The sequence below is a fragment of the Macaca nemestrina genome, chromosome 3, assembly GCF_043159975.1.
Source record: "Macaca nemestrina isolate mMacNem1 chromosome 3, mMacNem.hap1, whole genome shotgun sequence".
In the NCBI taxonomy this organism is placed as follows: domain Eukaryota; kingdom Metazoa; phylum Chordata; class Mammalia; order Primates; family Cercopithecidae; genus Macaca; species Macaca nemestrina.
Window position 1 is genome coordinate 115279730 of NC_092127.1, and position 24774 is coordinate 115304503.

Sequence of the window (24774 nt, forward strand, 5' to 3'; positions counted from 1 at the left end):
TTTAAATACAGATGCAAAAGTTCTAAATAAAATATCAGCAAATCCCTATCATAAATAAAGTGTTAGCAAATCAAATTCAGTAGTGTTTTGAAGGAATATTACATCATAGTTATGTAGAATTTAGTCTAAAATTGCAAAAATATGGTTCAAAATGTTTTCAAAAACTACCAATTGTGATAATAATGAATAAAGTCCCCATGATTATCTTAATCACTGCTAAAACTATTTACTAAAATTCAGCACTCATTCCTCATTTTAAACTAACACAGACACATACAACAAAGCACAGACTAAGAGCAGCAGCAACCAGTGAAAAACAACAGAAAATCCTGTGACAAAATATGAAATATACAAATCAATGATTTTCCTATGTAGCAGCAGTAACCAGTTAAAAGGAAAATGATCCCACTAATAACAGCAACAACAATACATGTGCAAGATGTACATGAAGGAAACCATTAACTTCACTTCAGTGAAAACCTGGATAAGTGAAGTAATGTATCATGTTTCTAGAATGGAACATACAATATTATAAATATTGTATATTTATATTATAATAAAATATATAAGTATTTACATACTCTGAATTAATTTATAAATGTAATGCATTTCCATTGAAAATATTAACAGGATTTTTTAATGGAAGTTACAAGCCAATTCTCAATTTCGTAATAGAGTTTTGGAAAACAGTAATGTGACAAAACCTGGACTACCAGATATCAAAATATACTATCAGCTCATCAAATTCAAGACAAAATTAAGACACAAGTACACAAATAGATTATTGGACAGACAAAAAGTAAGAAAAACATATTTGCATGCACATGAAAGTGATATACCTAATCAATGACCAAAAATTAGACTCTTCATCATATGGTGTTGCAACAATTGGCTATCCTCTTGGAGCAAAAGGAAAGTAGGTCCTTAGTCCATCCCACTTACAGAAGTAAATTACAGATAATTAAACAATCATGGTAACTAAGTGTGGCTGCAGTCACCTCAAGGATCAATTGGAGAAAAACCCACATTCAAGATCACTCACATCGTTTAGAGTAGGATGTGGCTTCCTGTGGACTGCTGGGATGAGGTCCTCAGTTCCTTATTGGCTGTCTTTGACACTTGGGTCTCTCCAAAAGGGAGCTCACAGCATGCCAGCAGGCCTCATCATAGTGGGCAAATGAGAGAAAGCCAGAGAGAGCTCCAGCAAGATGTCACATTTTTGTAATCTAATCTCAGAAAAGAAATCCCATCATTTTGTAAATATTCTGTTTGTTAGAGGTAAATCATTAGTTTCATCCCGGATTAAAGGGGAGGTGATTATACTAGGGTGTGGGTACTGGGAGGAAAGGATCGCTAAGTTCTATTTTAGGAAGCAGCCTGACACAATAAGCAATGGTTACAAATGGGAGATTCATAGAAGAGGGAAATGAAAGCTCAGCAAACTTAAAACACTGTGGAGGAGCTCAGATTGTCCAGAGAATTCAAATAGAAACAGCATTTCATTTTTCTTCCATTTGACTGGCAGAATGTAAGCTCTGGGATCATGTTGCCTGAGTTAGTATTCCAGCTTCACCATTTCCTAACTGTGTTACTTTGAGCATTTGCTTAATTTCCCTGGCCTCTATTTCCTCACCTGTAAACAAAAGATAAAAATAGTACCTACCACACAGCAGTGTTTTGATGAATAAGTAAGTTGATATATGCAGAGCACTTAGTGCCTGAGACATAGTAAGTGCTCAATAATTACTTTAAAATATCATTGTTATCCAAGGCATAGAAAAGTAACATACATTGCTGGTTAAGAACATGAATTTGTGAAGTATTTTTGGCTATGATTTGAGAGACTCTTTTATTATACTAGTAAATAGTATACAGTAAACCCTCACTTAACATCATCGGCAAACTCCTGGAAAAGGTGACTTAAGTGAAACAACGTATAGCAGGTAGTTGAATAAAATTTCCTTCAATGATGTTTCATTATAATACTGATGAGAAAAAAAATTGGTTTTGTTATATGCTGTTTCACTTAAAGTTGAAGTTTCTAAGAACCTATCAATGACACGGAGGACTTACTATATTCCCTTTCAACCAGCAATTCTACTTGTCTAGAGTTGTAGTCACACGGTTGCTTGAAAATATATGTTTAAGAATTTTTGTTTGTAATAAAGAAAAATTTTCTAACAAAATGTTCATCAGTACAGAAAGGGCAAACATAATCTGATACAATTACATACTTTGCAATTCTTTACAGCAGTTGAAACTTTTTTAAATGTAGCAAAGGCCTAAAGTTACAAAATATACAGCAAACATTGAAACCTGTCATCAAAGTGCTTAACATTTGTTGAATGAATGAATTATTACATTAAAAAGTAATTCTATATATAGTGAAATGGAAAGGCTGCTAAGAAATATCATTACTGAAAAAAATGAAATGCAGAATAGTGTTTAGTGTGGTACTGTATCTACAAATGACCACAATTAACCTATGTGTAGATAAATGGCTTAAACAAGGATCTGGAAAGATTCATGCCAAACTGATAAGGAATATTAGCTCTGAGGAAAAAACTAAGATCTCAGGTTTTGGTGAAGGGAGCCTGTATATGTATTTATTGCTTGATTTTTTACAACCGTGTATGTATTCTATATTGTATAATTTTTAAGGAAATACATATATTTATTATTTAATATGTAGAAAATTATAAAAAAATTAAAATGTCCATAGACCACTGCACAGAGTCTTAGCATTTAGTGATATAGTCTAGTTTTCTTTACACATGTAACTGTATGTGTGTTTGTATCTATATATGTGTGCATATAAGAAGAATCTTATAATTTCAGGAAAAGGTATAAAAGCTCCATTACCACTTTGCTACAGACTGAATGTGTTCCTCCAAAATTCATACGTGAAACTCTAATCCCCAATGTGATGATATTTAGAGATGGTGACTATGGGAGGTGCAAAGGTTTGAATGTGTCCCCTCGAAAATTTAGGTAGTGCCAACCTGATACTATTAAGTGAAAAGTCATTAGGCCATGAGGGCTCCTCTGTTGTGAATGGGATTAGATTACCTTATAAAAGAGCTTGATGGAGGGAGTTGGCCCTCTCTTGCTCGTTTGTCATCTGCCATGTGAACATGTTGGCATCTTGGTCTTGGACTTAGCCTCAAGAACTATAAGAAATAAATTTCTGTTAATTGTAAATCACCCAATTTGCGGTATCCTGTTATAGTAGCACAAAACAGATTAAGGCAGAAATTGGTATGTAGAGTGTTGCTATAACACATACCATACAACTGTGTTAGCAGCTTAGGAATTGGGTAATAACTAGAGGCAGGAACAATTTTGAAGTGAACATCAGGAAAAGCTATCTTGCTGTGAAGACAGCATTAAGGGTGATTCTGGTGAAGGCTCAGAAGAAGAAACCTCTAAGGAAAGCCTCATTCTTTTTAGAGATGAGTTAAACTACTATAAACACAATGTTCGTAGAAATATGGACAGTAAAGGCCATTCTGATGCGGTCTCAGAAATGAGGAACAAGGTATTGGAAACTGCAAGAAAACTCATTCTTGTTATAAAGTGGCTAAGAAATTGGCTGAATTTGTCTGTTCTAGGACTTTATGGAAGGCAAAACTTAGCAATAAACTAGGATATTTGGTTAAAGAAAACGTTAAGCTATCAAGTGTTCAGGATGCTGTGTGGCTTCTTTTAACCACTTATAGTAAAATGTGAGAAGAAAGAAACAATTTAAAGACAAAATGTATAATCTAAAGGGAAGCAGAATGTAAACCTTTGGAAAATTATCCCGGCCATGTAAAGAATAAAAACTGTGTTTGGGCCAAGGATTTGGCCCAAGTGACCATTTTATAAAAAAAGCAGTATGGATATAAGGAAGTCATGTGATATTCATCAAGACAATGGGAGAATGACCCTGAAGCCATTTTAGAGAGCTTCAAGACTGCTGCTCCCATCACAGGCCCAGAGTGCTGGGTCCTTGAGGGCAGAATGGCTTAAGGGGAGGGGCCCAGGAACAACTGGGGCCTCAGGGCTCACTGCCCAGGGCCACCTCAGTCTATGCTCCCTGAATTCTGATGCAGTGCTCCTTAGCTGCACCACCTGTGGCTCAAGCAGACCTAGATGCTGCTCGGGTCACTTCTCTGGAGTGTGCAAGTTGTGAACCTTGGAAGCATCTACGTGGTGCAAATTCTGTAGCCCCAAAGAGCAAAAGAGCTGTGTAGTCATGGCTTCCTCCACTTAGATTTCAAAGGATACCTTGAACAGTTCTGGGGCCTAGGCTGAGACATAACATCATGTCAGAGCTTCCACAGAAAGTCCCCATTAGGGTAATGCTAGTAGAGTTATGAGCAAGGTTGTCCCTGAGACCTCAGACCTGTAGAGATACCAGCATGCAGCAACAACCTGGGAAAGCTGTAGGCATGTAATTTCAGTGCATGAGATCTGAAGCATTAGCAAAGCTATGGGGATGGGGCGGGGCTACTCTGGGGACTTGGGGCCCAACCCCTGCCCCAGTGTGTCTGGAAGGTAAGATATGAAGTCGAAGAAGATTATTCTAAGCTTTAAAATTTAATGTTCCCTGCTCTGTTGTGTTTTGGACTTACTTGGAATGTGTTACTCCTTTCTTCTTTTCCATTCTCCATTTTGTAATGGAAACGTCTTTCCTGTGCCTATCCCATCACAGTATTTTGGAAATACATAACTTGTTTGATTGCACAGGCTCACAGTTGGAGGGAAATTTGCCTCAGGATGAATCATACCTTGAGTCTCACCCACAAGATGTTTAGATGAAACTTTGAACTGGACTTTAAAGTTGATTCTGGAATGAATTAAGAATTTTGGGAGCTATTGGGATGAAATGAATGTGTTTTGTATATGTGAAGAACATGAATTTTGGGGGATCAGGGATAGAATGCTATTACTTAAATGAATCTTCTCCAAAATTCAGGTTTTGCCAGTGTGATAGTATTAAGAAGTGGGACTTTAAGAGGTGATTGGGCCATGAGGGCTCCTCTGTTGTGAATGGGATTAGGTTCCCTTATAAAGGAGCTTGATGGAGGGAGTTGGCTCTCTTGCTCTTTTGTCTTCTGCCACGTGAGAATGCTGCATCTTAATCTTGGACTTCTCAGCCTCAAAAACTATGAGAAACAAATTTTTATGCTTTATAAATCACCCATTCTATGGTATTCTGTTAGAGCAGCACAAAATGAATTAAGACAGGAAAAATTAGAAGTATGGAGCCCTCTTGATGGGATCAGTGACCATATAAGAAAAGGCAGAGAGAGATTGCTTTTTCCCTCTCTCCTCTTCACCATGTGTGACCACAATAAGAAAGTGACCATCTGCAAACCAAGAAGGGGGGCCTTCATTGGACATCTGATCGGATGGCAACTTGATCTTGGATTTCTTAAGCCTCCAAAACTGTGTGAAATAAGTGTTTCTTGTTTAAGCCACCCAGTCTATGGTTGGTTTTTTTTAATAGAAGGCTGAATAGACAAAGACATATTCTGAACCAATATGTCTTTCACCTTCTCACTGATGTTTCTTTTGTCTAGAATCACGTTAATTTCCACCATTATTTAAAAATCCCTCCTTGTACATGATCCCAGCTATTCTCTCCTTCACTCCTTATCTTTGCTGTCACTTGTCATTCTGCCAATTAAATTATTTTAAACAAAACTTGCCACATTTCAGAAGTTAGCCCTCTCAACATTATTTTGATAAAAACATGCCCCACTTTTTGTATTTGTCTGTGCTTATATGACCCACATATCATCTTTTACACATTTATTTAAAAATTAAGTTCAGAGACTTCCTCATGGAGCCAGAAAGGCTTTCTTTACTTCACTCCTGCTACATCCTCAATCTTGATGTTTTCTTCATCAAGGTTCTTCATGGCTATCTTGTGATAGGGAAAGTGTCTGAATTAGTCCATTTTCACACTGCTATAAAGAACTACTTGAGACTGGGTAATTTATGAAGAAAAGAGGTTTAATTGACTCACAATTCTGCAGGTTTAACAGGAAGGCATCAGGAAACTTACAATCATGGTGGAAGAAGAAGGGGAAGCAAGCACATCTAACCATGGCACAAGCACATCTTACCATGGCAGAGCAGGAAGGAAAGAGACATAGCACAAAGTGGGGAAGTTTCACACACTTGCCAACAACCAGATCTCATGAGAACTCACTATCATGAGAAAAAAAAGGGGGAAGTCTGCCCCAGTGATTCAATCCCTCTCACCAGGTCCCTGCCCTGACATGTGGGGATTACAATTTGAGATGAGACTTGAGTGGGGACACAAAAACAAACCATATCATTCTGCCCCAGCCCCTCCCAAATCTCATGTCCTTCTCACATTTCAAAATGCTATCATGCCTTCCCAACAGTCCCCCAAAGTCTTAACTCATTCCAGAGTTAACCCAAAATCTCAAGTCCAAATTTTCATCTGAGGTAAGGCAAGTCTTTTCTTCCTATGAGCCTGTAAAATAAAAAAAAAAAACAAGTTAGTGACTTCCAAGATACAATAGGGGCACAGGCATTGAGTAAATGCTCCCATTCCAAATGGAAGAAATTAGCCAAAACAAAGGGGCTTTAGGCCCCATGTGGGTGTGAGACCCAACAGGGCAGTCATTAAATCTTAAAGCTCTGAGATAATCTCCTTTGACTCCATGTCTCACATCCAGGCCCCACTCATGTAAGCGGGGGGCTCCCAAGGCCTTGAGCTGTTCTACTCCTATGGCTTTTCAGGGTACAGTCCCTGCAACTATTTGTATAGGATGACATTGATTGCCTGCAGGCACACGGTGCAAGCTGTCAGTGGATCTACCATTCTGGGACCCAGAAGGCAGTGGCCCTCTTCTCACAGCTCCACTAGGCAGTGCTCCAGGGGGGGACTCTGTGTGGGGTATCCAACCCCACATTTCCCCTCCACGCTGCCCTAGTAGAGGTTTTTCATGAGGTCTCTGCCCCTACAACAGGTATTTCCATACATCCTCTGAAATCCAGGTGGAGATTCCCCAACCTCAACTCTAGCTTTCTGCACACATACACACCACACACACACACGCCCAACAGCACATGGAAGCCACCAAGTCTTAGGACTTTCATCCCCTGAATCAATGACCCAAATTGTACCTTGGCCCCTTTTAGCTACAGTGGGAGCTGGAGCAGCTGGGATACAGGATGTCATATCCTGAGGCTTCACAGAGCAGCTGGCCTCTGGGACTGGCCCATGAAGGTATTTTTTCCCCAGGCTTCAGGGCTTGTGATGGGAGGAGCTGCAGCAGAGGTCTCTGAAATATCCTGGAGACCTTTTCTTTATTGTCTTGGTTATTAACATTCAGCTTCTCTTTAGTTATGCAAATTTCTGCAGCCACCTGAATTTCTCCTCAGCAAATGGGTTTTTCTTTTCTACCACATGGTCAGGCTGCAAATTTTCCAAACTTTTATGCTCTGCTTTCCTTTTAAACATAAGTTCTAATTTCAGACCGTCTCTTTGTAAACACATATGACCATGTGAACCCTGAGTACCTGAGACAGGTCTCAGTTAATTTAGAAAGTTTATTTTGCCAAGATTGAGAACAGACACCCATGACACAGCTTCAGGAGGGCCTGATGACATGTGTCCAAGGTGGTCGGGATACAGCTTGGTTTTATACATTTTACAGAGACATGAGACATCAATTAATATATGTAAAATGTACATTGGTTCAGTCCAGAAAGGCAGAACAACTCAAATAGGGAGGGTGCTTCCAGGTCACAGGTAGATGAGAGACAAACTGTTGTATTCTTTTGTTTCTGATTAGCCTTTCCAAAGGAGGCAATCAGATATGCATTTATTCTCAGTGAGCAGAGGAATGACTTTGAATAGAATGGGAGTCAGGTTTGCCCTAAGTAGTCCCCAGCTTGACTTTTCCCTAACTTAGTAATTTTGGGGCCCCAAGATTTATCTTCCTTTCACAACTTATACTGTTAGGAGCAGTCAGACCACATCTTGAATGCCTTGCTGCCATGAAATTTCTTTTGCCAGATACCCTAAATCATCTCTCTCAAGTTCAAAGTTCCACAGATCACTAGGGTAGGGGCAAAATTCCACCAGTCTCTTTGCTAAAGCAAAGCAAGAGTGCCCTTTACTACAGTTCTCAATAAGTTCCTTATCTCCTTATAAGACCACCTCACCCTGGATTTCACTGTCCACATCAGTGTTACCATTTTGGTCACAACCATTCAGCAAGTCTCTAGGAAGTTCTAAACTTTCCCACATCTTCCTGTCTTCTTCTGAGTGCTCCAAACTGTTCCAACCTCTGCCCATTACCCAGTTCTAAAGTCGTTTCCACATTTTCAGGTATCTTTATAAAAATGTCCCACTTTCCTGGTACCAATTTTTTTGTATTAGTCTATTTTCACACTGCTATAAAGAACTACCTGAGACTGGGTAATTTATGAAGAAGAGAGGTTTAATTGACTCAAAATTCTGTAGGCTTAACAGGAAACATGACTAAGAGGCCTCGGGAAACTTACAATCACTGTGGAAGGAGAAAGGGAAGCAAGGCACATCTTCCCATGGTGGAGCAGGAGAGAGTGCAAGCAAAGAGGAAGTGCCGCCCACTTTCAAACGACTAGATTTCATGAGAACTCACTCACTATCACGAGAACTGCAAAGAGGAAGTGTGCCCCCACGATTCAATCACCTCCACCACACCCATCTCCTGACATGTGGGGATTATATTTTGAGATGTGATTTGGATGGGAACGCAGAGTCAAAAAATATCAGCCCCCATCCTCCCTAAGCTGGATTTTTTTCTTTTCCTTTCTGTTTAGTATGTGACTGATATAGCTTGGATATTCGTCCAAGCCCAAATCTAATATTGAAATAGAATCCCCAGTGTTGGAGGTGGAGCAGGCCTGGTGGTAAGTGTTTGGATCACGGGGGTGGAACTGTCATGAATAGTTTGGGACATCCTCTTGGTGATAATTGAGCTCTCTCTGAGTTCTCACAAGATCCAACCATTTTAAATGTGTGGTGCCTCCCCCTGCCCCACTCTCTCGCTCACTCCTGTCCCCCTTCACCTTCTACATGAGTAAAAGCTCCCTGAGGCCTCCCCAGAAGCCACACAGATGCCATTACCACGATTCCTGCAGAACATGTTCTGCATGCAGAACAATGAGCCAATTAAACCTCTTTTCTTTATAAATTACCCAATCTCTGGTATTTCTTTCTAACAGTGCAAAGAATTGCCTAATACACTGACTATGTTATTAGTTATTAGTTCTTTGAGTTTCTAGAGTCTGTATGTACTTGTATATAATCAATATTTCCTTCATTGTTATTATTATTCCAAGATACGTGATCATTTTCTTTCCAGACTCACTTTTACTTCCATGGTCACTTTTAAATTTTTGATTGATACCAAGTGCACAGTTACCATTTCCCTGATTATTCCTGACTTCTGAGAGAGTTCACATTTTCAAAATGGCAATCAAGAATTTGCCTAATAATCTTCTTTGAGCGGACCAAGACTTCCTGCAGAGATCTGCATAGCTGAGGGCCCTCATCACCACTCATTTTTACTGCGCTAGTTGTGTTTGTGCATGTGTATGTGCTTCATTTGCATTGTAATATCTCACTTATTCTGCTATTTAGCTGGATATCGCAGTAAAATTCCACAATTGAAGCATTGGGTTTGCTCTCCCCTCATAGCCTCTCTCAAATAATGATCATTGAACTTACAATTTCATATTCATGGATTTACATCCAGATATACATCTTATCGGCATGCAATGCTGACCTCCGTTCTCCTACTATACATGTTTCTTTTGAAGAATGTCCTCAGTCATTCTTCAAAATGGACAATGAAATGTCCTACCCATGGACAATGAAAATGAAATCCTAAGGCCCCTCAACCAACTGAATGAAAACCATGTTGGCCAAAGAGACCCCAGAGAAACCTTGAAAACTGAGTTCCCAGCCATGCTGGGATGGGAGGTCAGACATACCTCATTATATTTTCTCCTTGGGTCTTCCCTAAGGGTTAAAAAGAAAGAAACTAGCCCTTTGGAAAGACTTGCTGCATCTCTGATATCAACCAACTGCCTAGCGCTACCTCTCCCTTTTGCAGTTTTAACAAAACAACTGACCAGCATTCCTTCCTGATAGGCCAATGACAAGGAGTGGTTCTGGCTGGTTAAGGGAGGATGTGCAGTGAGGGTTTTTGTGTCCTCCGCTTCACGCTTTGACGTCAGAGGGCTGAAAACGCCTCCTTTGGATCATGCTACCGCTACCATTTTTTTTTTTTTTTAACATGGGTCTCAAGGAGAGGCTTCAGCTCAGTTGTAAATGCACATATTTTTCGTTTCATAAATATTCATGATTCCTCATGTAACTAATTAAATACGTATATTTGCCCACCTGATTCAGCACAAATCTCTGTCTTATTCTTCTCACCCTTGAGGTGTCTGTTTCTGGCTTCTGGCCAGAGGCTACACCACCCAGCCTGTCAGAATGGCCACCCTGTAAGCTCCAACCCTTATTGAAAAATAAGGTTCTTTTTTCCAAATGTATAAACCTCATTCTTCAAAAGACGGTCATATTACAGTTATTGTTTTGGTCCTTAATACAGATTATACTTATTTCCTTGTGTTAAGATTTTAATGTCATTTTGTCATATTATGCCATTTATTTACAATTTGTTTTATATAATGATACACATAGCATATGATACTCATTTATAATACACACAAACAGGAGCATATTGAGATTCTGACTCAACACCTCACCTTTGTGGGAGAAGTAGAGGCCTGTAACAATTTATAATTGTTGTAACTCTTAAAGGAAAGGGGTCCCAATCCAGACCCCAAGCGAGGGTTCTTGGATCTTGCACAAGAAAGAATTCAGGGCAAGTCCACAGTGCAAAGTAAAAGCAAGTTTATGAAAAAAGTACAGTGATGAAAGGACAGCTACTTCCTAGACATAGTAGGACAATCCTAAACGTAAAAGGAAGAACAAATTTACCCCAGGTACAATGCTTGTATATATAGGGAGATGTGCTCTGCTACAAGGGTTTATGATAAAAAATTAGTTTTCTTAATTACTATATTTTGCAAGAATTGATATTATTATCTTTAAAGCAAAATTAGGAATGCCTTCATTCGCAAGATATTGGGATATTAGGACACTCCCAAGTCCGAGTCTGTTTAGTAAACTTTACTAATCTGCTCCCTTAACCATAAACATCTAGAGGCTAGGAATACCTTTCTTTCTGAGAACACAGCCCAGGAAGTCTCAGCCCCATTTTCCCAACCCTCACTCAAAATGGAGTTGCTCTGGTTTGAATGCCTCTGACATATCTCCCCATCCCTTTACCAGAGGACCTTTAATCCTAAGGGTTGCAGAGGGATGAAGATCCATCTTCTGTAACTTCTTCAGGCTGAATAGGGGCAATGATATGCCTGCCTAACTATTAGGGTCTCTTGTATTCAGGGTAGAGAGAAGCTGAGTCAGAGAGTGTTGGTATGGTGGTCATTCATAACTCCAAGTTCTGACAAAAGGTGATATCTGAAAGATTAATAAGTGTCCAATTTAAGAAAGTGTTGAGTGAGTGTGTCTTGCATTCCTACACAAAGAGTACAACTGCAATATATCCCACAACGGCAAAGCAAAATAAGTAAAATCATTCCAAGGAAACTAAACAGAAAGGCTTTCCAAGAACTGGGCAGTTCTTGGAACCAAGCATATATAGTGCATCAATGGCGTAGATATGAGTATCTGCAGCTTTCATAGCCTGGGTAATATGTGAACAGTTTGGAGCATACACACAACATTCAGTTTTGATCAAAGCACAAGTTCCCCCTTGGGCCGCTGTTAAAATGTCCACATACCTAACAGTTTGTCTGATTACGTAGAGAGGCTAAAGTCTATGCCCATCAGTAAATAAGTAACTGTCTGCATGATTCCAACTTATATCTAGGGGAGGAGACCACTCCTCATATCATCTTATGCCCAATTTCTGCCTCCAAAGAAAGAAGTAAAAACTAAAAGGCAGCAATGAAATCCACAGGCAGATAGCCCGGCACCACACTCTGGGCCTGGTAGTTAAAGATCGACCCCTGACCTGATTGGTTATATTATCTATAGATTACAGACATTGTATAGAAATGCACTGTGAAAATCCCTATCTTGTTTTGTTCCAATCTAATTACCGGTGCACGTAGCCCCCAGTCACATACTCCCTGCTTGCTCAATCAATGATGACTCTCTCACATGCACCCCCTTAGAGTTGTGAGCCCTTAAAAGGGACAGGAATTGCTCACTCAGGGAGCTCAGCTCTCGAGACAGGAGTCTTGCCGATGCCCCCGGCCGAATAAATCCCTTCCTTCTTTAACTTGGTGTCTGAGGAGTTTTGTCTGCCACTCGTCCTGCTACATATCCAAAGGTAGAATGCCAATCCATATCTTTATATTACCCATCCCTTTCATTTTTTCTGAATGGGAGTCAGAGGTCACTGATTGGATCACAGGAATAAACAGGATCAGTCTCTTGTGTTCTGTTGGCCTGTGGGACTTCATAAGAGACAGGTTTAATTTGAGATAAGTGGACCCAGCTGTTTATTCCCAGAAGTTTAACTGCAGTTGGGATGCTAAGGAGAACTTGCTGCGGTCACTTACATTTTGGAGAAAGCTGACCTGCTGGGATCCTTCCCTCCAACTTTTTAATAGGATGCAGTCTCCCAACTGGGTTGTCACAACCAGCTTAGTTCTTCCTTCATGGGGAAAGGGTGTCTTTGATTTCCATATTCAAGGAGTGCATTTTGCACTTGTCCTAAGTTAATCACATAATTCTACAGCTTGAAATTATCTATGTCTATTAAGAGGACTGTAGTTAAGAAAGGCCTTCCATACATTATTTCGAAAGGGCTGAGCTGCAGATTTCCCTTACGGACCACTCGAACCTATAATAAGGCTACAGGCAATAAAGACAGTCTGATTTCTGATGTCTCTTGGCATAGTTTAGCAAAAGTCCTTTTTAGAGTTTGACTAGCTCTTTCTACTTTTCCCGAAGACTGTGGCCTCCATAGTAAGTGAAGGCGGTACTGAATTCCTAGGGCTGAAGATATGTTTTGGTTAATTATCACTGTGAAAGATAGGTCATTATCACTCTGTAAGCTCCTAGGCAGCCCAAATCTAGGAATTATTTCCTTTAGTAGGAGTTTAGAAACCTCATTTGCCTTTTCAGACTGGGTAGGAAAAACTTTGATCCAACCCGTAAAGGTGTCAACAAATATTAATAAATATTTAAACCCTTTAGATGTGGGCATCTGAGTATAGTCTGTTTACCAGTCTTCATCAGGGTATGTTCCCCTATGCTGAACAGGCCTTACTAGAGGAGGAGGTAAAGACTGATTATTTAGGTTATTCCAGGCACGCAGTTCACAAGCCTGAGTTACCCACTTTATTGTTTTAAGTAAGCCTTTTCCTATAAAAAGCTGGGACATTAATTGAAATAGGGAATCTCTTCCCAAATGAGTACATTCATGCAAATGTTAACTATTTTTCACTGATGAGCACCTGGTATTAACAGTTTGTTTTCATTGATAAACCAGCCAGAAGGATCTTGCATTATACCCTGGCCTTTAGCCCATTCTTGTTTCTCTTTAGTATACCTAGGTTCTGTCATTATCCTGGCTTGGGGCATTAGCATGCGGACAAGCCCAACTAGCTCCTTTAACGCTGCTGCCTTAGCAGCTGCATCTGCAAAAGAATTTCCCTTAGCCACACTAGAGTCTCCTTTTTGATGTCCTCTGCAATAAATTACAGCTTCTTCCTTGGGCAGGAAAACAGCACCCAGTAGATTTAGAATTTCTAACTGATGTTTTATAGGAGAACCCTTAGCAGTTAAGAGTCCCTGTTCCTTCCAGATAGCAGCATGAGCATGAAGTACCAGAAAGGCATACTTAGAATCAGTATAAATGTTAATTCTTAAGTCCTTTCCCAATTGCAGGGCTCTAATAACAGCTATTAATTCTGCCCTTTGAGCTGAGGTAGAAGCTAGTAAGGCCTAAGATTCAGTTACCTGGTGTTCACTGACAACAGCATACCCAGCTTTCCTGTTTCCCTGGTGCACAAAGCTACTTCCATCTGTAAACCATTCTACCTCAGGATTACCTAGAGGCTCATCCTTTAAATATGGATGACTGGAGTAAACTTGCTCCATAACTTGTATACAAGAACGATCCAGGGCACCTGTGGATTCAGGCAAATAGATGCTGGATTCAAAGTTTGACATACTTTAAGTCTTATATCAGGAGCATCTAGCAACAAAGCCTGATATTTACTCGAAGGAAAGGAGAAGGAGGAATTTCTTGTCTACCTGTGATTTCCAAAAGAGACTACTGTTTGCAGTTGAGTCAACAAATCCCTTCTCAACAAGGGAATGGGGCATTCAGGAGAAAACCAAACTCCCTGAAGATCAGCTTAGAGGATAGGTAAAATGATGTCTATGGGCTTGTCCATCTATCCCCTTGACCATACAGTTTTGGGGTGACAGAAGCCCATTATAATGGGTCAAAACAGAGTAAGCAGTCCAGAAGGAAGTTAATGTTCTTACCTGCCATGTCAAGGGTTACCAAGGCTCATCCGGAGATATGTTGTCCAACAGGAGCTGTGACGGAACATCCTGGGCCCTGTCACTCTTGGGCTTGCCTGGCTATTTCGGCCATCATTGGTTTGGGTGTCGATGGCTCCCTTCAGGATGCCAGGCAACCCCTCTTCCAGTGGCCAGTTTTTTTATAGTGTATACACTGATTTATGCTCAAGGTGCAGTGACTTAGATGCCCAGCTTTGAGCTTCCCACCTTTCAGTTCCCCTTGTTCAAGCCAAGAGCCAGGAGGGTAACCCCATGTGGGAAGTGAGCTTAAGGCTGCAGCCAAGAGCTGCACATTGTGGGAAGTTCCTCTTGCTCTTTCGGCTTCCTCTGCTTTGTCCCTGTCATTAAAAACTAAAAATGCCATATCCAAAAGCTGTCCTATAGGAGTTTGGGGACCATAGCTGCTTTTTTTAGTTTCCTATGAGTATCAGGGGCAGAGTAGGTTCTAAAATGTGTTCCCAAAAGGGTTTGTCCTTCCCTTGAGGCAAGATCAGTGTTAGTATATTTCCTGATGGCCTCAACTAAACACCCTTGAAACAAAGCTGGATTCTCCTCTTCACCCTGAGAAATTTCCTTAACCTTTTATTAGTTAACAGGCTTTTTCATACACTTCTTCATCTCTTCCAACAAACAAGTGACCCTATGATTTCTCCTCCCCAAGTCCTCACTGCTCCGTTAATAGTTCCACTCTGGATCTTGATCTGGAACTCCTGTACCTCCTGCTTAATATATCGTATGGTTCAGGTTGCGAGCCAATACCTCATCTGCATGGGTCCTAGCTGTACCAAAAATGCATTGTTTCCCTTCCACTGTACAACACAGAGACAACAAAACATGCAGATCCTGCCAAATTAAACCATAGGTCAGAGTTAATTTCTCAAACTTACCTATGAATTTTATTGGATCTTCAAAAAAATGACCAAATTTCTCTTTACATAGAGCCAAATCAGACATGGAAAAGGGAACATGTACTCTCACAATGCCTTCTTCCCCATTTGCCACCTCCAAGTGGACAAAGGTTTGGCTTTGGAGGTTGACAGGAGGCTCCACTATAAGTAGTACTCACTGGGCTAAGTTCCTTAGGGAGTGGTGGGTGGGTGTAGAGTGGGACTAGATGGGTACAAAGGAGGGGATGAATGGTTCTCAATACAACTTTCAGGTGGACTACAGGGAGAAAGGACCAACACATCTGAACCTTCAGAGTTGACAGAAGGAAGTGTTGCTCCACCCGAAACTGCCCGCCAATTCTGGGGCGGGAGGGCAGTGCGTGGGGCGGGGTGGGTGTTGCATTAAAGGATCATCTAGTATGTCCAGCTCTTTTTCTTCTTTTCCTCTCATCAAACATGTTCCACATTATCCATATAATATTAGTGAGCTGAGACATGAATCTTAAATAAATCACAAGGACTTTGACAAAAATGTTGAATAAGGAAAAGGAAATGAAGAGGATTTAGATGGGAATGACCAGAGTAAGCAAGCAGGTTCTGGCCAATAGTGGCAGTGTGGATTGGACAAGTAAAGCTGGTTTGCCCGAATCCAGGAAAGGAAAGAAGTTTTTCATGTGCAAAATGAGACAAATGAAAGGACACAAAGATAGATGTGTACCCGCCCCCCACCCGCTACACCCTTGTTCTGCTCTCTAATCTTTGCACGTACCAGAGGTTTCGTAAGTTCTGTAAGTACATGTTTCTCTTTCTGAGGCCAGGTCACAAGGAATGTTTAAGTAAGATAGCCAGGTCACAAGGTGTGTTTAAGCAAGATAGCCATAAACTGGTCGTGCAACCTGATGCAATATAATTAACTGCCTTTGTGTAAAAATGCTCTTCCGCCTCAAGGGTTGTACTGAAATATCAGAAATGGCGGGAACCAATCATAGTTTGCCAAATCGCTTTGTTCAAACTCCAGCCAATCATACCTCTAATTTGTATAATGATTCTATGCCTACTTTCCTTAGACTATATAACATTGTTCGGAGCTCAGTAGGAGAGCTCTCCTGCCCGTCTCGTTTCACGAGCAAGTGAGAGCTCCAGGTTCGAACCTGTAATAAAGATCCTTGCTGCTTAGCTTTGACTCTGGACTCTGGTGGTCTTCCTCGGGGAATAAACGGTCTGGGCATAACAAATGGGGGCTCGTCCGGGATTTCCCCCAAGCCCACCAGACCCCCAAGTCAACGGATCTTAATCTGTAGGTAAGCCGGCTTTGTCACTGTCTCTGTCTTTGTCTCTGTCTGTCTCCCTGAAATTTCGCGAAATCCGTAATCTGTAATCTGTATTGGTCTGTTCTGTAAGTGGCACGGTCTTGGCGGACGCGCTAGAAGACAGCCACTCGGGACTGGTGGGAGACGTTCCCCAGTGCCCATCTGGGGGCCTCCATCCTTGGTTGCCCCGTCTGACTCAGGTCGGAAGTCCGACACGCGCTCGCGAATGCTCATCGTTATTACTGTCTGTCCGTTATTGTTAAGTGTTAAGTGTAAGCCCAAAACGAAACATAAAACCTTTTCTTCCCCCTCCAGGACCGGACCTGTCGGATACTCCCCTCTGCTTCACACTCATTTTCGTCCCCCCTTCTCTTTGTAGGAGCAGTCCAAAGATGGGCAACAACCAGAGCACGCCGCTCTCACTCCTTGTTACCAATTTTAAGGATGTGAAGGCTCGGGGGCGTAACTTAAGCGTAGAACTAAAGAAGGGAAAGCTAGTTACTTTCTGCCGTTCGGAGTGGCCCTCTTTCGGCGTAGGGTGGCCCTCTGAAGGAACTTTCTGTCTCTCTATTATTACTAAGGTAAAAACTAAGATTTTCCTGCCAGGGCAGTCAGGACATCCTGATCAAATTCCTTATATTCTAGTGTGGCAGGATCTTGTGGAAAACCCACCACCCTGGATAACTCCATTCATCCTTGAGCCCTGCAAAGTCCTAGTAACGCGACCTACAAGACAAAAGACTCCCTCTGCTCCCTCGGCCCCTGTGCTGCCGGACAGCCAGGACCCCCTAACGTTAGAACCCACATTTCCCCCACCATATCAGCACCTTATCCCGCAGGACCCAGTCCCCCAGGGTGGTGCTTCCGTAGAGGGAAACCGAGAAGCGGAAGCAGCCGAGAGTGAAAGTAACCTGGGGGGGCCGGCCGGCCGAACACGAGGCCGCGTACAGCGGGACCAAGCTTCCCGACTCCCTGACTCCACTGTAGCCCTGCCTCTCAGAGAAATAGGATCGCTCGATGATACCGGGCTCTCCCGTCTCATGTATTGGCCTTTTTCCACCAGTGATTTATACAATTGGAAGTCCCAAAATGCTCGGTTCTCAGATAATCCCAAAGATCTAACCTCGTTGTTAGACAGTGTCATGTTTACTCACCAGCCGACCTGGGATGACTGTCAACAGCTCCTCCGAATCCTGTTCACAACGGAGGAGCGGGAAAGAATCCAAGTTGAGGCCAGAAAACTGGTTCCAGGAGATGACGGCCAGCCAACTGCAAATCCTGACCTCATTAATGCGGCTTTCCCTTTGACCCGGCCCAGATGGGACTACAACACGGCAGAAGGTAGGGGACGACTGCTCATTTATCGCCAGACTCTAATGGCGGGTCTCCGGGCTGCAGCTCGCAAGCCCACCAATTTGGCTAAAGTATATTCTGTGTTACAAGGTAAGACAGAAAGCCCCGCTGTGTATTTAGAGAGATTAATGGAAGCCTTCAGGCAGTTTACCCCTATGGACCCGGAAGCACCGGAAAATCAGGCAGCGGTAGTAATGTCCTTTGTAAACCAGGTAACACCAGATATTAAAAGAAAACTCCAGAAATTAGAAGGTTTAGAGGGAAAGCAGATTCAGGACCTCCTTCAGATGGCCCAGCGAGTTTATAATAATAGGGATACTCCAGAAGAAAAACAGTTCAAGGCAACCAAAGAAATGACCAAAGTCTTAGTAGCAGCTTTCCCCCAGGCAGGAAATGGCCAAAACAGAAAGCAGAAAAAGCAAGGCCCTAGGCAAGGATTAGAAAAAGATCAGTGTGCTTATTGCAAGGAACGTGGCCACTGGATTAAAGACTGCCCAAAGAAACGGAGACCAGCTAACCCTACCTCCGTACTCGTTACCCAGGACTCTGACTAGGGAGGACGGGGTTCGGACCCCCTCCCCGAACCCAGGGTAACTTTGCAAGTGGAGGGGTCCCCAGTTCGCTTCTTGGTCGATACTGGGGCGGAACGCTCAGTCCTAACCAAACCAATTGGAAAAATGTCTAAGAAAACATCCTGGGTGCACGGGGCCACAGGCATCAAAAAATACCCCTGGACAACCCAGAGGACTGTAGACTTAGGAACGGGAAAAGTCTCCCATTCCTTCCTAGTCATCCCAGAGAGCCCCTGCCCTCTACTAGGGAGGGACTTGCTGACAAAGATGGGGGCCCAAATCCACTTTGAGCCAGAAGGGCCCAAGATAACTGATTCCCAAAACAGGCCAATATCTATCCTGACTGTCACCTTAGAAGATGAGTACCGACTCCATCAAGAGCAAAAGCCCCCCGATCAGGGAATTGACTCTTGGCTCCAGCGTTTCCCTGAAGCGTGGGCAGAAACTGGGGGCTTGGGGCTAGCTAAACATCGACCTGCCATATTTGTGGAAGTTAAGCCAGGGACGGACCCCGTTCGGGTTCGGCAATATCCTATGCCCCTGGAGGCAAGAGAAGGAATTATGCCCCATATCCGCCGACTCCTAGACCAGGGAGTCCTACGGGCTTGCCACTCATCCTGGAATACTCCACTGTTACCTGTTCGTAAACCCAACAGTACGGACTACAGGCCAGTACAGGATTTAAGAGAAGTTAATAAAAGGGTCATGGACATACATCCCACTGTGCCCAATCCATACACCCTTCTGAGTGCCTTACATCCCAAAAAACAGTGGTATACCGTTCTTGATCTAAAAGACGCTTTCTTCAGCCTTCCTCTGGCTCCCAAAAGTCAAGAACTCTTTGCATTTCAATGGACGGATCCTGAGAGGGGCATCAACGGTCAGCTAACATGGACCAGACTGCCACAAGGGTTCAAGAACTCGCCAACTCTGTTCGATGAAGCCCTTCATGAAGATCTGGGTGAGTACCGGCGGCAACACCCTGAAATAACTCTTTTGCAATATGTTGATGATCTCTTAATAGCGGCCAGGTCCCCGGAAACTTGTGTTCGAGGGACTGAGGACCTCCTGAAGACTCTGGGGGAGCTAGGCTACCGAGCCTCAGCAACAAAGGCTCAGATCTGCAAGTCGGAGGTAACTTATCTGGGGTACCTATTAAAAGGGGGGCAACGCTGGCTAACCAAAGCCCGAAAGGAAACAGTCCTACGCATCCCTAGACCCCAGTCAACACGGCAAGTGAGAGAATTCCTGGGGTCGGCAGGGTTCTGTAGGTTATGGATACCCGGATTTGCTGAGTTAGCCAAGCCCCTATACCAGGCAACAAAGGAACGGCAGCCCTTCAATTGGACGGAAGAGGCTGAGCTGGCCTTTCAGCAAATCAAAACTGCCTTGTTATCAGCCCCCGCGCTGGGGCTCCCTGATGTCTCCAAACCCTTCCACTTATACGTGGATGAAAGTAAGGGTGTTGCAAAAGCCGTGTTAACACAGTACCTAGGCCCCTGGCAGAGGCCAGTTGCCTATTTGTCAAAAAAATTAGATTCAGTGGCTGCTGGCTGGCCACCCTGCCTCCGGATAATCGCGGCGACCGCCCTAATGGTCCGAGACGCTGATAAACTTATCATGGGGCAAGAGTTGCGCGTTATAACCCCGCATGCCATTGAAGGCGTCCTCCGGCAGCCGCCGGACCGATGGATGAGTAACGCCCGGCTCACCCACTATCAAGGACTGCTGTTAAACCCCCTCAGAATAACTTTTCTGCCCCCAACCTCTTTAAACCCTGCTTCACTGCTGCCAAATCCAGACTTGGACGCCCCGTCCCATGAGTGCACTGAGATACTGGCTCAGGTGCATGGGGTGCGGGAGGACTTGCAAGATCGTCCGCTCCCCGACACAGAACTCACCTGGTTCACTGATGGCAGCAGCTATGTCCACCAAGGCCAGCGGTATGCAGGAGCGGCTGTAACGTCAGAGACTGAGGTAATCTGGGCGGAACCCTTGCCTCCAGGGACATCGGCCCAAAGAGCCGAACTGATAGCCCTTACACAGGCCCTCACCCTAGGGGCAGAGAAAAAACTAACAGTATACACGGATAGCCGCTATGCTTTTGCTACTGCGCACATACATGGGGCCATCTACAGAGAAAGGGGACTATTAACAGCCGAAGGCAAAGAAATAAAAAACAAGCAAGAGATCCTAGCTCTTTTAACTGCTTTGTGGAAACCAAAGAAATTGGCTATTGTACATTGCCCTGGGCATCAGAAACCAACTACGCCAATTGCTCGAGGCAACTTCTTAGCCGACCAAACCGCAAGGAGCATAGCAAAAGCTCCCAGTCAGCTCCTCGCGCTCCAGCTCCCCGATCCTGGCCCGCGAAATTTGCCATGTTTTCCCGACTATACCGAACAGGATCGCGAATGGATGAACACGCTTCCACTAAAACAGGTTAAAAATGGGTGGTGGACTGATATAAATGACCAAACCATCCTACCAGAAAAATTAGGACGGCAGGTGTTGGAACACATCCACCGGACAACCCACCTGGGTGCCCGGCGAATGATGGACTTAATCAGGCACGCCAAGTTTAGAATCAGGCGCATAGCTGAACTGGCCAGCGATGTCACAACAAATTGCAAAGCCTGCCAACTAAACAACGCTTGCCCCCAAACCCAGACCACCACAGGAATTAGGTATAGAGGAACTAGGCCTGGTATCTATTGGGAAATAGACTTTACTGAGATAAAGCCTGGAAAATATGGGTATCAGTACTTACTTGTCTTTGTAGATACTTTTTCAGGATGGACAGAAGCGTTCCCAACTAAGAGAGAAACTGCTCAGGTTGTAGCAAAGAAAATTTTGGAAGAAATCCTCCCCAGGTATGGCTTTCCCGTCCAAATAGGGTCAGACAATGGACCAGCCTTCGTTGCTAAGGTAAGTCAGGATTTGGCTTCCATTCTGGGGGCAAATTGGAAATTACATTGTGCTTATAGGCCCCAAAGCTCAGGACAGGTAGAAAGGATGAATCGGACTCTGAAGGAGACCTTAACTAAATTGACCATGGAGACTGGCGCTAATTGGGTAGTACTTCTCCCCTACGCTCTGTTCCGGGCCCGAAATACCCCTTACAGACTAGGCCTCACACCATATGAAATCATGTATGGCAGACCCCCACCCCTGGTCCCCAGTCTAAAAGATGACTTACTCAAACCTGAAACTGAAAATGTCTCTGAGCTCCTGTTCTCCTTACAAGCCTTACAGAAAATTCACCAGGAAATTTGGCCCAGACTACGAGAACTGTACGAGGCAGGACCTCCGCCGACGCCTCATCCGTTCCAGCCGGGAGACTGGGTCCTAGTCAAGCGCCACCGGCAAGAAACTCTTCAACCCAGGTGGAAAGGACCACTGCAAGTACTCCTGACTACTCCCACCGCTCTCAAAGTAGAAGGCATCGCTTCGTGGATCCACTACACACACGTCAAACCAGTGGACCCAACATCCGACCTTCTCGAGCCGTCTGGAGCACCGGTTACATGGACTGTAGACAAAGCTAAGAACAATCCCTTAAAGCTAACCCTGCGCCGTCATCCCCATAGCCGTAACCATGTCTAGCTTACCTATGCTTTTATGCCTTATGCATCTGACTCTCCTCACTGCTGCGCCGTCTAATCCCTATGTCTGGAGGTTCTGGCTCTATGAAAACAAAACTCACCCCGGGGAAACCCCCCAAGCGGGTAAACTGCTAGCTAGCACAGACTGCCCCCCCTCAGGGTGTAATACTATAGTTTACCTCAATTTCACTAGGTTCCAGATTGCCCAACCAGCAACACCCATGATCTGTTTTGAATATGATCAAACTGAATATAATTGTAAAAATTATTGGTGGCACCAGAGTGCAGGTTGCCCATATAGCTACTGTAAGACGCACTCTGTCCGATACTGGAGAGAACGACAAGGGTGGTATTTTTACAAAACTGAGTCTCCCGTCACTTACACTTGGATAATTAGAGACCCATGGGACTCTCGGTGGACAACCCCACAACATGGGGGAGTATATTACTCATCAACTAGTACCTGGCCCAGTAGCCATTTATATCTGTGGAGAAGTCTAGTCCAGATTCAACCCTTAATCCACACACAAATCCACAGGCAAGAAACCAAGTTATCACAAGACTTGCAGCCCTTCTCCTGGCTAACTCTATTACGGGAAGGGCTAGCATTCGCCAACCTCACTAGGCGACCTGTCCTCTTGCTTTATGTGTGCAACCCTAGGAAGACCACCATTAACGGCTGTTCCTCTATCCTCCCCTCCCACAAACTATACAGGTTTTAACTCATCGATAGTCACGATACCCGATGTAGCCCTGTACCGTGACCCATACCAAGAGAAATACCCCTATTGTTATTCGGCATTTAGCAACAGCCTCTGCAACCAATCGGCTACATACCCTAATAGTCCCATATATGCTCCCCCTGGTGTGTTCTTCTGGTGTAATATGACTCTGTTAAAAACTCTGTCCAAAAGCATCTCTGATGGACAGTTGTGTATCCCTGTTACCCTAGTTCCCCGACTGACACTGCTAACCCCGGCAGAGTTCATAGGCTGGGCAGGGACCGCCCCAACTAAAACTGCGCGACATAGACGAGCAGTTTTTCTACCACTAATTGCCGGAATATCCTTAACCACCTCTGTCGTCGCAGCGGGGTTAGCAGGAGGGGCCCTACAACACTCCATGATAGAAAACGACAAGCTGTTACAACAATTCTCTGTTGCTATGGAAGACTCCGCCTATTCCCTAGCCTCCCTTCAGCGGCAGCTCACCTCCCTAGCACAGGTCACCCTTCAAAACCGCAGAGCCTTAGACTTACTCACGGCTGAGAAAGGAGGTACCTGTATGTTCCTCAAAGAAGAATGCTGTTTCTATATAAATGAGTCAGGGTTAGTTGAGGAAAGAGTGCAACGCCTACACGAACTAAGCTTAGAAATGAAAAAGCAACAATTCACTACAGCCGCTAACAATTGGTGGAGCTCTTCAATGTTTTCCCTTCTGGCACCCCTTTTAGGCCCTCTAATGTCTTTACTACTTCTATTCACTATAGGCCCCTGTGTGGTAAATAAAATTTTACAATTTGTCAGAGAAAGGTTTGATACCATCCAACTAATGGTCCTCCGTAGCCATCACCAGCCTCTCCTGCACCCAGAAAGTGAGGCTATATTATAAGACTCTGGAAATCCAAGATTGGACATCCAGTTACTTATGAGAAGGGAGAAATGAAAGGACACAAAGATAGATGTGTACCCGCCCCCCACCCGCTACACCCTTGTTCTGCTCTCTAATCTTTGCACGTACCAGAGGTTTCGTAAGTTCTGTAAGTACATGTTTCTCTTTCTGAGGCCAGGTCACAAGGAATGTTTAAGTAAGATAGCCAGGTCACAAGGTGTGTTTAAGCAAGATAGCCATAAACTGGTCGTGCAACCTGATGCAATATAATTAACTGCCTTTGTGTAAAAATGCTCTTCCGCCTCAAGGGTTGTACTGAAATATCAGAAATGGCGGGAACCAATCATAGTTTGCCAAATCGCTTTGTTCAAACTCCAGCCAATCATACCTCTAATTTGTATAATGATTCTATGCCTACTTTCCTTAGACTATATAACATTGTTCGGAGCTCAGTAGGAGAGCTCTCCTGCCCGTCTCGTTTCACGAGCAAGTGAGAGCTCCAGGTTCGAACCTGTAATAAAGATCCTTGCTGCTTAGCTTTGACTCTGGACTCTGGTGGTCTTCCTCGGGGAATAAACGGTCTGGGCATAACACAAACAGCAGAGAAAAGTCCCCTGATTTCCATCCCAGTGCTTCTCAATCACACATAGTCTGCATAGCAGCAACAAAACATAGCTACATCTATCTGATCTTATTGCTCATAGCTGTTAAATATCGATCTCAATCAGCAATTTTAGAGATGAAGCATTCAATGATTTTTGTCCCAATGTTTCACAAGCG

The 24774-nt window shown here is 43.5% G+C and overlaps 1 long non-coding RNA gene across 1 annotated transcript; it reads right to left on the reverse strand.

Annotated features, from left to right (window-relative positions):
* Positions 1-6007: 6007 nt before the first annotated feature.
* Positions 6008-14810, reverse strand: LOC139362375 (uncharacterized). The gene is made up of 3 exons (XR_011621177.1): positions 14618-14810; positions 11378-11569; positions 6008-6493 (listed from the first exon to the last, which is right to left on the reverse strand). It is a non-coding gene; the product is annotated as an uncharacterized lncRNA (long non-coding RNA).
* Between the last annotated feature and the right edge of the window lie 9964 nt (positions 14811-24774).